General features: G+C 49.1%; 1 protein-coding gene and 1 long non-coding RNA gene across 2 annotated transcripts in view; one reads left to right on the top strand and one right to left on the bottom strand.

Moving 5' to 3' along the window:
* Nucleotides 1–7875, top strand: part of LOC142774553 (uncharacterized) — a 34707-nt gene extending 26832 nt beyond the window's left edge. Inside the window, exon 2 of the long non-coding RNA XR_012886440.1 lies at nucleotides 7449–7875. This is a non-coding gene — a long non-coding RNA (uncharacterized LOC142774553). The remainder of the gene's footprint in view (nucleotides 1–7448) is intronic.
* The window catches only part of LOC119180611 (mitogen-activated protein kinase kinase kinase 1), a 138734-nt gene that overhangs the window by 99018 nt on the left and 25369 nt on the right, over nucleotides 1–14347 (bottom strand). The window lies entirely within an intron of this gene.

Genomic DNA, 14347 nt, shown 5'->3' with positions numbered 1-14347 from the left:
TGCAACACGCCGTGTTGCCCTGGGTTCTACGGCCTCACCTCGCGTTGGTAGAATACAACAACACACCCTGCTGAGACACGAGGCAAGCTTTCTTTTTTTTTTTCTGTTTTCTCGTGAACACCGGGACCAATGAACTACACGCTTGCTTGCTTGCCTGCCATGGCGCTTCCCCGCCGGGATGAGGCGCCGCAATCCCACGTACTCGAGGCACGCGCGAGACGGCACAATGGAAAAAGAAGACTTAATTACGTGCAGTTCAGTTGGACCCTTACTCACACGTGGCGTACGGTCTCGGGAGGCAAATGGCCTTTATCTTACGGCCCTATCGTGCGAAGGGCTCGCTGGTGCAGAACGCACGAGCAGCGAAACGATCCGGCGTTTTAAAGCGCACCAGCACTGCATTATACTCAAAACACTAGCAAATACGACTGCACGGCCTCCGTGATCAGCTCACTTTTGACCAAGCGATCGTCACGTGGTGACGCCTTCACGTGACGTCACGTAATTGTGACGTCATAATAAAACTTTTAGGCGGGGAGGGAGTGTAAGCCCCTCCCCGCTGGGTAAGACGGAGACGTATCGAGAGAGCGTGTAAAGAAGCCGCAAGGTATCGTAGAATGCGGTCTTTCTGTCGGGCTTTTGCCTTTTTTTTTCGATATGCTTTTTTTCCCGCCACGTAATTAAGTGCCACGCGTAAATTTTGGGAGGAGCACGTCTTATTCGACTGCTTGAGTTGGAGAGCTCCGCCTACGCTATACAAAGGTCGTATAAAACAGTAAAAAAAATAAGTTTGAGGCGAGACTACGATCGATTAATACAAGAATGAAGACTGGTTTAAGCTTTAACTTCCGTAGCCGTCTTTCGGAAATTCCGTGGTACTGAGAAAGCTAACAAAAGGCCGTCGAACTAGTCATAAGACCAGCAGAAACGAACTCTAAGCTAGTATATATAACTATTTTTCAGGATTTACGTGCTGAATCGGCGATGTGATTACGCGAGAGACGCCGTAGCGCGCGGCTGCTGGAATTTCGACGCGGGCCTGCAGCATGTCGCCTCCATCGGAAGGCGGACGCCGCGGCCGGGTTCGAACCCACGACCTCAGGGTGAGCAGCCGAGCTCCGTAACCCGTGTCGCCGTGGCGGACTGAATTCTCAGCTAGTGTCAAGGCTAACCTTGACAATGGTGATCAGGATGAAGGCTTGTACATAATTTAGTGTCACCCGAAATAAAGCACGAAAAAAATTTCGAGGTGAGGTGTGTCCGAACCCCTCAACTCCCCCCCCCCCCCCCGCGCTCCTTGTTACGGCCTTGTCCTATACGAAATAGCGCTGAGGCTGCAGCAGGTAGGTACACCTGAGCGGAGAAACATAGGCCACCAGATACGCGCGTCTATACGTTTGCCGGATCGGGAGTCGCTTCACGCACCGACCACCTGTGGAAGTCGCCCATTCCGTCGAATGTATAGCGGAAACAAAGTCGGAGGAAGCATGTCATCCCGCACTTGGCAAACTCTCCGAGCTCCTCCGCGCATCAGAGGAAACGCGGCGCCCACACAGACCTTGCACCGAACTGTATGGCGGCGTCTCGTTCCGAACTCCCGTGCCCTCTCTAGGCACCCACGCATCAGCGCCTTTCGTTCGTGCCCCCTTCATCCTCGTGGGTTCCGCCGCGTGCGCGACCCCTCAGCTCCCCGCGCCCTCTCGCTGTGACGATATTCCCTGCTCTCGCAGTCGTCAACTGAACGCCGCCGGCGGCAGTGATGGCCTGCTCCATGCGGTAACGTTCGAAAATTTAAGAGATTTGCGCGCAGTATACTGTTCTCTAACAGCGGTTAAGGCCAGGCCTGTCTCGTTTCCGTGATGCCAAGCCCCGCCGCGGTAGTCTAGTGGCTAAGGTGCTCGGCTGCTGACTTATGCAGGTCGTGGGATCGAATCCCAGCTGCGGCGGCTGCATTTTTTGATGAAGACGAAAATGCTGTAGGCCCGTGTGCTCAGATTTGGGTGCACGTCAAAGAACCCCAGGTGGTCGAAATTTCTGGAGCCCTCCACTACGGCGTCTCTCAGCCATATACGGTGGCTTTAGGACACACATAAATCGACCAATCGTAATGTGAAGGACCTTCCCAATGTCGAAAATATCTTATTGTAATACGAAAATATTCGTGTGTGTGTGTGGGGGGGGGGGGACTTGTAGTAAGGGGAGGTGCCGATTTTGCACCTTTTCTACAGACGCCATAGGGGAGGGGGGGTATGATCGGTTCCCTGTACCGCCGGGCACCCACCAACTTTTCTAATGGTGTGAGAATATACCCAGTCCAAGGTGGCACGCTGTTTTGGGTACTCATTGCTTGACAAGGAGGCCTATATCTTTAGTCCTCAACCTCTTCTACCACAAGCATGGCCACGTCTTCTCGCATTCATTCCAGTGTCGTAGAGTTCAAGGGCACCTCACGGCCCCGCGTTCAAGGACGAGCGAATGGCTTCCCTGTCGCCTTCACTACTTTTCTTGAAGCACATATCTCCTCCTTTGCAGTTATTTTTTTAAAGGAACGTCTGCAATACCATAACTAAGCTTTGAGCCTATTTTGCGCTGGCCGGCTTCACGTTGTTATCGCCGCCTGCGCAGTCGGAAACACACAAAATTAGGTGAAATAGGCGCGATAGTCATGCGAGACAAGGGAGAATTAATGGGCTGCTCCTGTATGGCAATGCACTGCAGGAGACAATAATATCTGACATTCTGCGTAGAGTATGTACATTTTGGGCGTTACGGGAATCGTTGGTCTTGCATCACGGACTGCGCCAGAAAGACGAGAGATGCCAAAAAAAGAAGAATGCCCTAGCTTTTTTTTTTGTATTTTCAGAGGCTAGTGAGGGGCACTTGAAAAAAGTCACAGTTCCATCGTTGCTACGGTGTTTTTTTTTTTTCAGATTCTCATTATTATTTTTTTATGTAAGGTCCTTCTCGTGAAATTTTATATCATGCGCAAGGGCATCCGCAAAGCGTTTTGCGCGGGGTGCACCCGCAGGAAAAAAAAAAAGAGGGTGGGGGAAGTGTTGAATTCAACGCTGGAAGCATCTCTCCCATGGTTCCAATATGACCGGGGAAAAAAAAAAGGGGGGGGGGGGTGTTCTATACCATCGAACAATCACCGCCAAGGTGTGTGATGTGCCGAATTGGCTGGCAGTAGAGGTGGCGCTGCTAATCAAGCTGAGGGGCATATCGCCACCGCATAGAAAAATGTTATTCGAAATTACCGGAAGACCTCACCTCTCCTGCGTCTTCAGTGCTTGCGCCCTCGTGCGGCTTAGTACCGCCGAGTACGTTCAATAAAGTTCTTACTTCCTCACTCAGGACTTGATTGAGGACTGACAACGTTTTATTTATCCATTTTCGAAACTCAAATTATTCCTAACTATGAATCTGTACCAACAAGCTGAAGTTCACACGCATCCCTGACAACGTCATTCATATAAACACAAAGCGGGATGTCCTTGGAAAATTTTAGCGTATTCCTTCTATGAAAGTTTGCATATTCTTGGTGATATCGCTGGCATGTGGTTTTATAATCCTTTTTTAGTACATTGTGAATGTGCTGTCCTCTGCCCAATTGTGCCTTCCACATTTTCGAAGAGGGCATCCTGTTATTATAGCCTACCCAGTCTTCGCTCGCTTGACATCCTCTTTGCGCAGCTCAGAGAATTCCGGTAGGGTGGTGCACTCGCTGGTTCGCCACAGCGCCAGGGGCCAGAGAGAAGGGTGAAACTGGGCGAATAGAGCGAGCAACGAAAAAAAAAAAAAACCAGCGATGTCGAGACAGTGCGAATGGAAATTAAGAGATGGTGGAAGGGGTCACGCGGGGTTATTTACTACGCGTTTATGCACCAGCGACGGAACGGGGCGAAGAACAGAGGCGAGCGGAGAGGATGCCCAAATGGAAATTAAGAGGAGGAGGGGTCGCCGTGTGAGGTTATTTACTGCCGGTCGCTTGGGCGACGCCAGCGCAGTGAGCGAGGCGAAAGTGCGGTGGGCGAGCTACACACACACACCCCGGCAAGAGTGTAGTCTCCGTTTGCGCAGGAAGAACGACAACGCGGGCGACAGCGAGGCACGAGAAACGGGCGCCATGTCCCGCTGCAGTGACTCGCTACCGCATTCCCATCCCGCGCTCTTTCGACGAGAGTGCGTTGACGACTGGGTTTCGAGCTGCGTTCCGAAATAGCCCCTTTAGAGAGTAGAATATGCGTTACGGGAGACCCGACAAACCAGCAGGAGACCCAGTTGATTGGTGGACAATTGAATGCATATATTCAAATCGAATGGATTTGATTGATTGATATGTGGGGTTTAACGTCCCAAAACCACCATATGATTATGAGAGACGCCGTAGTGGAGGGCTCCGGAAATTTCGACCACCTGGGGTTTTTTAACGTGCGCCCAAATCTGAGCACACGGGCCTGCAGCATTTCCGCCTCCATCGGAAATGCAGCCGCCGCAGCCGGGATACGAACCCGCGTCATGCGGGTCAGCGGCCGAGTACCTTAGCCACTAGACCACCGCGGCGGGGCCAGATCGAATGGAGACTGTGCAGAAACGCAACATTAGACGGCATTAGGAAGAGTCCATTTTAACCAACAATGAAGGGGAGACAGAAAGTTAGGTAGGTAGATGAGATTAAGAAGGTTGCGGGTGTGAAGCGGCAGCAGCAAGCGCAAAACCGAGTTGACTGGCGGAACATGGATGAGGCCTTTGCCCTACAGTGGGCGTAGTCAGGCTGGTGATGACGATGATCTTTTTCAACAGTTCCAGGTCACGTGGCGCTCCAAATGGTTAATGCGGCAGGAATGTGGCCTCATACGTGACGTTTCCGTTCAAATCGCATGGCCCAGAGCTGCTGAAGTGCAGTCGATTGCATTTTTTTTTTTAACCAACCTCACCGGAGATTCTGGCTGGACTAATCGATCACATCGTCGTACTAGCTCGCCCTTCGCAGCTGCTAGTCCATTAACGCCCACGCTTACTACCACCCACCAGAAGACTGCTCGTGTTGCTCGTATTTTTCGGTCAGCAAGAACGCTGAGGAGTGGTCAAAGGGCACTACATACCGCTAACCCCCGTATTCACAAACGCTCCTCGACTGGACTTTCACCCTTCACTTGACAGAGTTGAGCACAGCGCCGCCGCTCGGCTGAAAATGGCGCTGCGCTACTCAAGAATCGCAGCAGATTATCGCTGATGTGCAGTGACTTGTCGAAACTAGAGACGGCGCTCCCATCGGCTTTCTCAAGTGAAGGTGGAGCGTTGAGTGAAGGGACGTTCTTGAATACGGGGGTAAGTGTGTCAAGGCATGTGGACGATTGAACGAAAAAAAAAAATCGGGTGCAGTAAACGAAGAAAGCAATGAATTTAGTGACGAGGGAGAGAACGGTGCTGCGCGTTTCAGGAGAAGGGGGAAGTGCACGCTCGAGCGAATAGGAGGATGCCTTGACTGGCACACGAGCTGAGAGATCATCGTTCTGGTAGCGCGGCCAATGCACCTCGCTGCGCGCAACGCAGGTACTTAGCGCAGGTGCGCCTTCCCTCTCTCACCCAACTCTCCTTCCTCCTCACACAGTTCAACGCGGCAGCAAATCGAAATGCCTAGCGCTTCGTGAAAGAAGTCGTGCCGACAAGTCTGCGTAGTTCTTTCTTTCTTTCTTTTTTTCTTTCTTTCTTTCTTTCTTTCGTTCTTCCTTTCTTTCTTTCTTTCTTTCTTTTTCGCGTTCCAAACGTGTAACCGTCTTATGGTTCAAACGTAAAACCTAAGTGAAGCCAATGCGAGACAACAGACTCCGTGAACACGAGAGACAAGATGACGCAGGGAAGTCCCTTAAACTGCTCCGCATTTCAAAAGAGAAGCAGCGGCGTCGATTGATTCCTTCCTCGGCATCGCGTTCCCGCTCTGCTGCGAACATTTACGAAGTCAGCCCGACAAGCGTGCATGCAGCACTTGTTGCACTAGCCACTACGTTCAAGAGTATATCTGTGCAGTACTGCATCGATCGCGTTGTGTTGCTCGCAATTAACGCAACTTCCGTTTAGCGTGTGAAGAGACGGACGTAAAGCGAAACTGCGTATGCACTATGAGGCGTAGGGGAGATGCGTAAATGCGTGCGGCATTCCATTGGCTGCCCCCGGCCTCTCAGCCATTTGCGCCGATTGTTTCTCTCTCTCTCTCTCTCTCTCTCTCTCTCTCTCTCTCTCTCTCTCTCTCTCTCTCTCTCTCTCTCTCTCTCTCTCTATCTATCTATCTATCTATCTATCTATCTGTCTATCTATCTATCTATCTATCTATCTATCTATCTATCTATCTATCTATCTATCTATCTATATATCTATCTATCTATCTATCTATCTATCTCTATTCTGTCGTCTCACGATTTCGGGCTGCTCGCCTTGTCATGAAGTTCATTTGCGTCATGCGCTATTGATTAGATGCAATGACCTACCATAAAGTGCTATAGCGTTAAACAACTTTCACTTGTCTCATTCTTTGACTTGTATCACCCGGTATTCACTGTAGCAAGTACGTTGACGCCGACTCGCAACAGACTGTGCAGTTGTCGCTGCGAATAGCAAGCTAACGCTGCATGGGATACAGCGCGCACCACAACGCACGCAACTCGGTTGCGAAATGAAGAGCGCGTCTTATGCATGCTCTCTTTGGGGCACCTTGCGTCTCCTGTTGCGCATATCCATGTCCGGGAAGTTCAAAAGACGCGGCTGCGATCGGATGTGTGGCAGGAAGGAGTAAGCCTGGCAGAAAGAAAGCGGAAGGGCGACATATGCATAACACATGCGACGGCCTCGAAAGGAAGGAATGGACGTGACGGTATGTGCTTATCGAGCAACACACGCTACGCGCTTTTTGCGTTTGTGGCACCATGTATATTTCTAACGCGATAGCGTTAAAGGGGCTCGGAGAAATTCCGGCGTCAGCAGTTGTGGGCGAAAAAAAAATTATCTTTGCATGACCGAACGATCGGCCATCTTTGCGTGACCGACAAATCGAGAAAGATGAAATTAAAATGATTCATAAAAAATTCCAGAAAGCCTGCTTAGCGCAGCCCATAGAGAATTATGGTGGCGCCCAAGGAGCTTTCTGCTGGAAGGTCTACGAACCTTGTCTACAAAGGCTCCCTGGGCGCCGCTGTGATTTTCTCGGGGCTGTTGGTAATATGTGTGGTCCAACAAAAAATAGATTGTCGAGGCTGTGACGTCAGCTTTGGCACACCCGGGCACGGATTCCTGAAAGGATGTAACCCTTTTAGTTGTGAAGTTATCCCTTTAGCAAGTCATAGTGCGCTTCCTGTAATAATTACGCATGTTTTTTTTTCTTTAAAATTTTGCTTTCGATATTGTGTATGACGTGGCGATTAAACTAACCTGGTGTGGCCTGTTTATCCCAGGTGGCGGCGTGTTTAGAGAAATGCCACGGTAATACAAGGGCAATGCTGGGATGAATACAATGCTGGTATGAAGACGGGAAGCCGAATGCGGATACAGATGCCACGTCTACTCGCCGAGGCCTTTTATTACGGCCGCACGGCGTCAACCAGCAGGCGTGACCTATATATGTCGGTTGGTAGAATGAGTATAGGTCGCGCAAAGAAAATTTCAGCGGCAGGTGCAGAAATGACCGTGGACGTCACAAATTGCGCGTTTTTCTTCCGGCAAGCTATATTACACACGGTGAACGCCTCAAAGGGGTTTACTGACACCATTTTTTCGAAAGCGAGTACGAATAGCGCATAGAGAAACGGCTCTGAGCAAGGGTGAAGCTAACGAAATGCTGGTATTGTATCATGTTAATAAAGGCAGTTTTCCCATGGCGCACCAACGGACATCGACAGCTTGACGTCATGCTACAGTATACTAATCCCAATAAGGTCACGCAGAAGTTTGGTTGGTTTTGGTATCGTCGGGTACCGAAACTTGAAAAATGGCCGATTGTGCGTCACCAACGGAGCCACGGACCGAAGCGGCCGCGGTGACGTCAAAGTACAACCAAAACTAGCTTTTCAAAAATTGGCAGATCCCACGCACAGTGGGAAGCACGAATGAGAAAGGTTGATATGTCACTTTAAAATCAGCACAATGTGATGAGATGAAAAAAAAATGATGCCGTACATGACTTCCGTGTCGTGATTATCATGTTTGGATGTGTCGCCTTTACCTTCGTCATCTATTCACGTCACGTGATACCAAATTAAGTATATGTGGAGCTAGCGAAACGGCCGCGAGCAACGCTATGAGCTTGGTATGTTGTCATGTTCTTACATGACACGCGTGACAGGATTATCATATTTGCACCAGTCATATATTTCGTCATCCATTGGCGTCACCTAACACCAATTTTGGTACATGCGGAGCTAGCAAAACGGCCCCGAATACATGATAAAGGGCCCGATATAGTGACCAGCGCTAGCTAACTTTGGCTATTGACTGCCCACTGTTATATTAGCAGTCTTCACAGTCAATGTCAGTCCAATCATTCAGTTGTACTATTATTTCCTTACACTTTCCTGCTGTCTTATTTTATTATTGCTTCTTGGTGAGGTACTTTTCAAATCCGATTTAATAGTCTGAGTATTAACCGTTTCGAACATACTCATGCACTAATGCACTCTATCAGTCGGAAAAATATTGACTCCCGCCCCGCCGCGGTGGTCTAGTGGCTAAGGTACTCGGCTGCTGACCCGCAGGGCGCGGGTTCGAATCCCGGCTGCGGCGGCTGCATTTCCGATGGAGGCGGAAATGTTGTAGGCCCGTGTGCTCAGATTTGGGTGCACGTTAAAGAACCCCAGGTGGTCTAAATTTCCTGAGCCTTCCAATACAGCGTCTCTCATAATCACATAGTGGTTTTGGGACGTTAAACCCCACATATCAATCAATCAATCAATCAATCAATCAATCAAATATTGATTCCCCGTAAGACTCTACCATTAATTTAAATGCGCGTTGCCATTGGCCAAGCGCGGTAAGCGAGTTGCGTTCAACCAGTGGATGCTTATCTCGGCTGAGCAACGTGTTGAATCGATAAAGCCAGAACAATACGGGCTTTGAGCCGGCTACGATTTCGACAGCGCCTCGATTTCACTTTTTTTTAGCGTTTCCTGGCAAATATCGCGCTACGCACCCGTGATGTCCTCCTGCCTCTAAAAATAATTGATTGTCATCTAGGGTTTAATGTCCCAAAACCAACGTATGATTTTGAGAGGTGCTGTAGTGGAGGGCTCCTGAAATTTTGATTGCCTGGGGTTATTTGACGTGCACTCATATCTGGCCACACGTGCCTACAGCAATCCGCCTCCATCGAGAATGCAGCTGCCGCAGCCGCACAGCCGGACTGCCTGTCTCTCGATTATATATATATATATATATATATATATATATATATATATATATATATATATATATATATATATATATATATATATATATATATATATATATATATATATATGGTCGGCAAGAATTCGCGGAAAATAGTTAGCCTCATGATAGCATTCAAATATCGCATGTGGGAGCGCGCGATTGACCGGACAAGAAAAAAAATTAATAAATAGAACTTCGATGCTTATTTCGGTTGTGAACACATTTAGTGCGGCACAGCAGCCTCTTTTGTGACCGCCTGACCTGCGTTGTTTGATTTGTTAGCGCTTGATGCCTTTCCAAACGCGAAAACTGATCGTCGGCGTTGGCAACGCCGACGATCCAAAATATCGTGACGAAACGGCATCACCGAATGACAATAAAGACGACGACAAAGATAGCCAAACTTCTGTGGCGTTGCCGGATGAAGTCATCGCACGTCGTCGACGTCGCCTGGTCAAAACAGTGGCCAATCACGGAAGCCGCGCTAAGCCACGTCAGTCGCAGCAAGACTTCGGAGGTGGACTGTGAAAAATGAATACTGCGACGCAAAAAAAAAAAAGAAGATGGCTTTCACGTTCAAATCGTTTTAGAACAATGCGTAAGAAACCGTGTCAGTTTTTTTTTCGTTTCGTTTTGTTAAGTTTCCTGCTTTTCATTGCGCGTTTCAAGTGCGGCGTGTTCCTAGCCTCTCGCGCCTTCATTTCGTGGTTCATTCGCGTTCCCATCCTCGCAGCTGTGCAGGGCGCCAACCGCAACGAACGCTGACCAGATCGTATATGCAAAGGTCACACAAACGCACTCCAAAGCGGCGACGGTTGGACGTGCGGGCCACATGAGAGCCAAGGGTGTTCAGTCTGTTGATAAACACATGCATCAAGCGCGTGGATTGCATAGAGAGCTCTCTGGAGCTCGGCCAGCGGCAAGTCCGCGGTAAATATGCTGCTGGACGAGCGCGCACGCACGCACACACATGCACAAACAATACCAGAGAGAGAGGGAACTGACCACGAAAATCGGCACACGGCCTCTAAACATCTTCACCAAGAGCAGATTATTGTTAAACGGGACTGGCTAATCCGCTCTTGATGGCATTCCGACGCAACGAGACTATTATATATGCAAATCGTTTCCGGTTAAAGAGATTAGTATTCCAACAACGCGCGACGTACAAATCGCGGCGCTTCCGCTGCTCCGTTCGGTCTACGCAAGCGAGGTCACCATCTGCGCCTTAGTGCAATATTTAAAAAAAAAAAAAAAAGAGAATATGCGAAAGAAAAAAAACACCACTTTTATGTAAACACACGTTTATCTGGTAGAATTTTATACATCATGTTGATGTTCACTAACTTCCCCGAGCGTCAGCAAAGTCGCCGTTTGATGTTTTCTTTCCTGCTTCTTCTTTTGGACTGGTTTCAATGCACAGATGCATTTGAGTGTTCTATGGTGTGGTATCGAAAATCGCGGGAAAACATCGCAGTTTCGATAAAAAAACGTAAACAAAATGCGGAGTTTCGTTAGTTTTTTTTTTTTTTGTGTGTTCACTCGATGGCACACACTCAGAGCGAAAACGTTTCACAAAACACGCGCTTAAACGCAGGGGCTCGCTAAATTTTTACCCACGACTAATTGCTAGTCTTAGAAGTGTGGCCGTTTGGGCTAGTTTGTATGACATGACGATAGTTAAGCGCGAGAACAGAACGACGACGAATAGCTGGTGTCCTTCTTGTCTCTTTGTCGTTGTTCTGTTCTCGCGCTATAACTACCGGCTAGTCATAGCTTATTGATAACATGGAAGAAAATAGCAACCATAGGTCGGCTAACTCACTCAAACATCGATGCACTCAGACTATATGATCAGGCAATGAGTCTGAGCCTGAGCAAGTCCGGCTGAATAATAATTTTGAGAGTGTAAGCCCGATGATGAAAAGTTCCTGTAGATGAAAAGTTTAGCGAGTCTAAGCCCGCGTTAGTCAAAAGCACGAGATATATTTCTTGAGTGAGTATGAGTGAGCCACACATTTTATTGCCTACCTATGGACCGATTTATTCATCTTCAGTATTACTGTTAGCCTTATATATAGGCTACTGTTACTCAAATCTATATTCACACACATATCTGAACGGACTGTAGCGTGCATGTCCCATTTCTGTAAGTTTAGCGGGTCTTAGTCCGAGTGAATACGAAATATTTGGACGAGAGCAAATTGCATTTCTTGAATGAGTTCAAGTGAGTTTCTTTTTTTTTTCCAACCTATGCTTACTAGTAAACAGTTTTACGAAGAGAAAATAACGAAGCGACTGTTACAAAAAGAAAAATATGTGTACACGCCACGCACCGTGCAAATCAGTGGACGCCAAGCGTCGCGGCGGCTCCCAAGGCGGCGTCGAAATCGCGGAACGTGTGTGGAAGTTGGAGCGCGGGCTTGCGCGCCGCGAATCGCAACGCTTGACATTTAACGCGTCTCTTCAACTCCCGCGGAGAATACAGCAGCTCTTGTCGGGGACGCGGGTGAACGCCCTTTTGGAACTCATTAGCTATTCCTGACGTAGAAATAAAGCGCGCGCCGGCGGAATTCGGCGAGTGGTTTCCCTCTGCAAACACCTCTTTCGCGCCAACGTCACAGATGTTCCGCGCGCCGCATTCTTTCGCAGTATACTCGCATCTGTGCGGGAAAGCCAACTCGTTGAGGCTCAACTGTTGGGACGTAATCAGAAAACCGGAGACGTAGATGCACACGTCCAACGCGGCCCCGCAAACAATGCGGGGCCCACCTAAACATGCGCGTCTGAGAAAACCGTCGCAAAATAATGCTAATACCACAAACTACGTACTTCGCCCGTTTGTCGCGTTGGCATTGGAATGCTTAGCGTAGTTCTACAATAATAAGTGCTTCGTGACGCGCCAGAGTGTTGCACACTCACCGGTATGGCTACTAGTGGCGCTGACCAACATTCCCACGTTTAGATAGCACATGCATATAAACTCCATAAAGTATACGGGGGGATATCCACTGCATTAGCTCAGTTGGTAGAGCATCGGACACCTGATTCGAAGGTCGGAGCTTCGGTCGCTGCCGGCGGTATAAGTGATCTTTTCGGCCACTATACTTTCTTCCATTTACATTACAATTAATTCAAATAGCATCCCTTAAACTTGCCAGTATTGTCATGTTTTCTCCTGTAATGAGTTGCTCCTTCTCTATCCTTTTTTTTAAACGATGCCGCGCCCATTCTTCTCTTTCCTTCTTTCCCATTCCTTTTCTTTCTCTCTTCCCCCAGGTAGGGTAGCAAACAGGGTACAATCAGGTTAACCTCATTGCCTTTCCTCTGATTTTCTCTCTCAATCTACTCTTCCCAACGCATCAGAACTTGTCGGCGAGTACACTCGAAATACGTTCTGACGAAACACCGCCCGCGGGTCGTCTTCCCCGCGCCATTAACGCATGCGCGGGCGGCGACGCGTCGCACGCTTGGCCACGCGCCGCAGGTAATAACGATCATCGAGAGACAAAGCCACCGAGGACGAAGCTCCGGCAAGGACGCGCGGCGACCGTCGTCCGCCGCCTTCCGCGAAAAAGAAACGAGAACGACTGCCGAGAAGACGTCGATTTCGGTCAGAGATACCGTCTCAAGAGACACTGCCGACGAAGCGAACGAGCAGGTGGGCCAATAATGAAAGCACGGCGGTTATTACTAGCGAAGCTCTCTTACAACTTGCAATGAAACGTCAAGGTGTCCGAGTTAAAAAAATAAAATACAAGAAACAACCGAACCGTTGTTCATCACGCGTCACTGCTCATCAGCCGCGCCCACCGCGCAGCCGCTGCGCCGAGTTTCCCGGTGGGGCGCGAGCCGATAGACGGAAGGCGCGCGCTTTTTTTTTTACCGGCAGCGCCACAGTTAGCTCTGGGGCTAGTTGGCAAGCTAGGTCTGGCGCTGAATGCATTCTCGCGTGGTCTATGACTGGCTGCGGTTCGACTCTACTCTGTCTACGCCAAGGAAAGACCTCGCATCAGCCAAGAAGGCCGCCTCGTTATGCACCTTAAATCAACCAGCTTTGCTGTTTTTTTTTTTCTTTTTAAGCTTTACGCGACTAGTGTAAGCTCCCCCCCCCCCCCCCGTATTTTTTCTTTAACTGGTAAGCATGTTGTCACGGCCTCGCCATGGTGGTCTAGTGTATAAGGTACTCGACTGCTGACCCGCGGGGTCGCGGGTTCGTATCCCGGCTGCGGCTGCTGCATTTCCGATGGAGGCGGAAATGTTGTAGGCCCGTGTGCTCTGATTCAGGTGCACGTTAAAGAACCCCAGGTGGTCGAAATTTCCGGAGCCCTCCACTGCGGCGTCTCTCATAACCATGTGGTGGTGGTTTTGGGACGTTAAACCCCACATGTCAATCAAATGCATGTTGTCACGCGCTTACATACTGTCGCTATTACGACGGCGACGACTCGAATACTGCCTCGTGTACTCGCACGAGTAGCGTCTTTACGCAGATACCGCGCGCTACTGAGCATGCGTCTGAACCAGAATGCGACAGCAGCCGCACCGGAATGCACATCGTGCTATATGAGCACGTGGAAGTGAAACGAGCGGGAACGCGAGGCACGATACCTACAAATGTCGAAAGTGTGAATGCTCCACATGAATCCGAGGCATGTTTACCACTGAGGATCGTGTGCGCTTGGAAATTCTCGAAAAACTTCCGCGGGTAACAAACTTGACGAACGACCCAAGTGTGGCTCCTATTTTCCTGGTATGTCCTTTTTCTCGCATATAATTAGCAGAGTTATCGGTTTCATTTATAATAAGCGGATAAGGTGTTCTTTTTTTCTTCGGGTCGCTTGTAAATTTAATTTTCAGTCGCTTGTCGCGTTTTTAAGTCAAACGTACGTTGAGACAAGCAAGAGCTAACGTTACTGATGCACTGCTT

The sequence above is a fragment of the Rhipicephalus microplus genome, chromosome 10 (assembly GCF_043290135.1).
Source record: "Rhipicephalus microplus isolate Deutch F79 chromosome 10, USDA_Rmic, whole genome shotgun sequence".
NCBI classification, from domain to species: domain Eukaryota; kingdom Metazoa; phylum Arthropoda; class Arachnida; order Ixodida; family Ixodidae; genus Rhipicephalus; species Rhipicephalus microplus.
The sequence above is the reverse complement of the archived record's forward strand: the minus strand, read 5'-3'. Positions and strand labels throughout refer to the sequence as shown.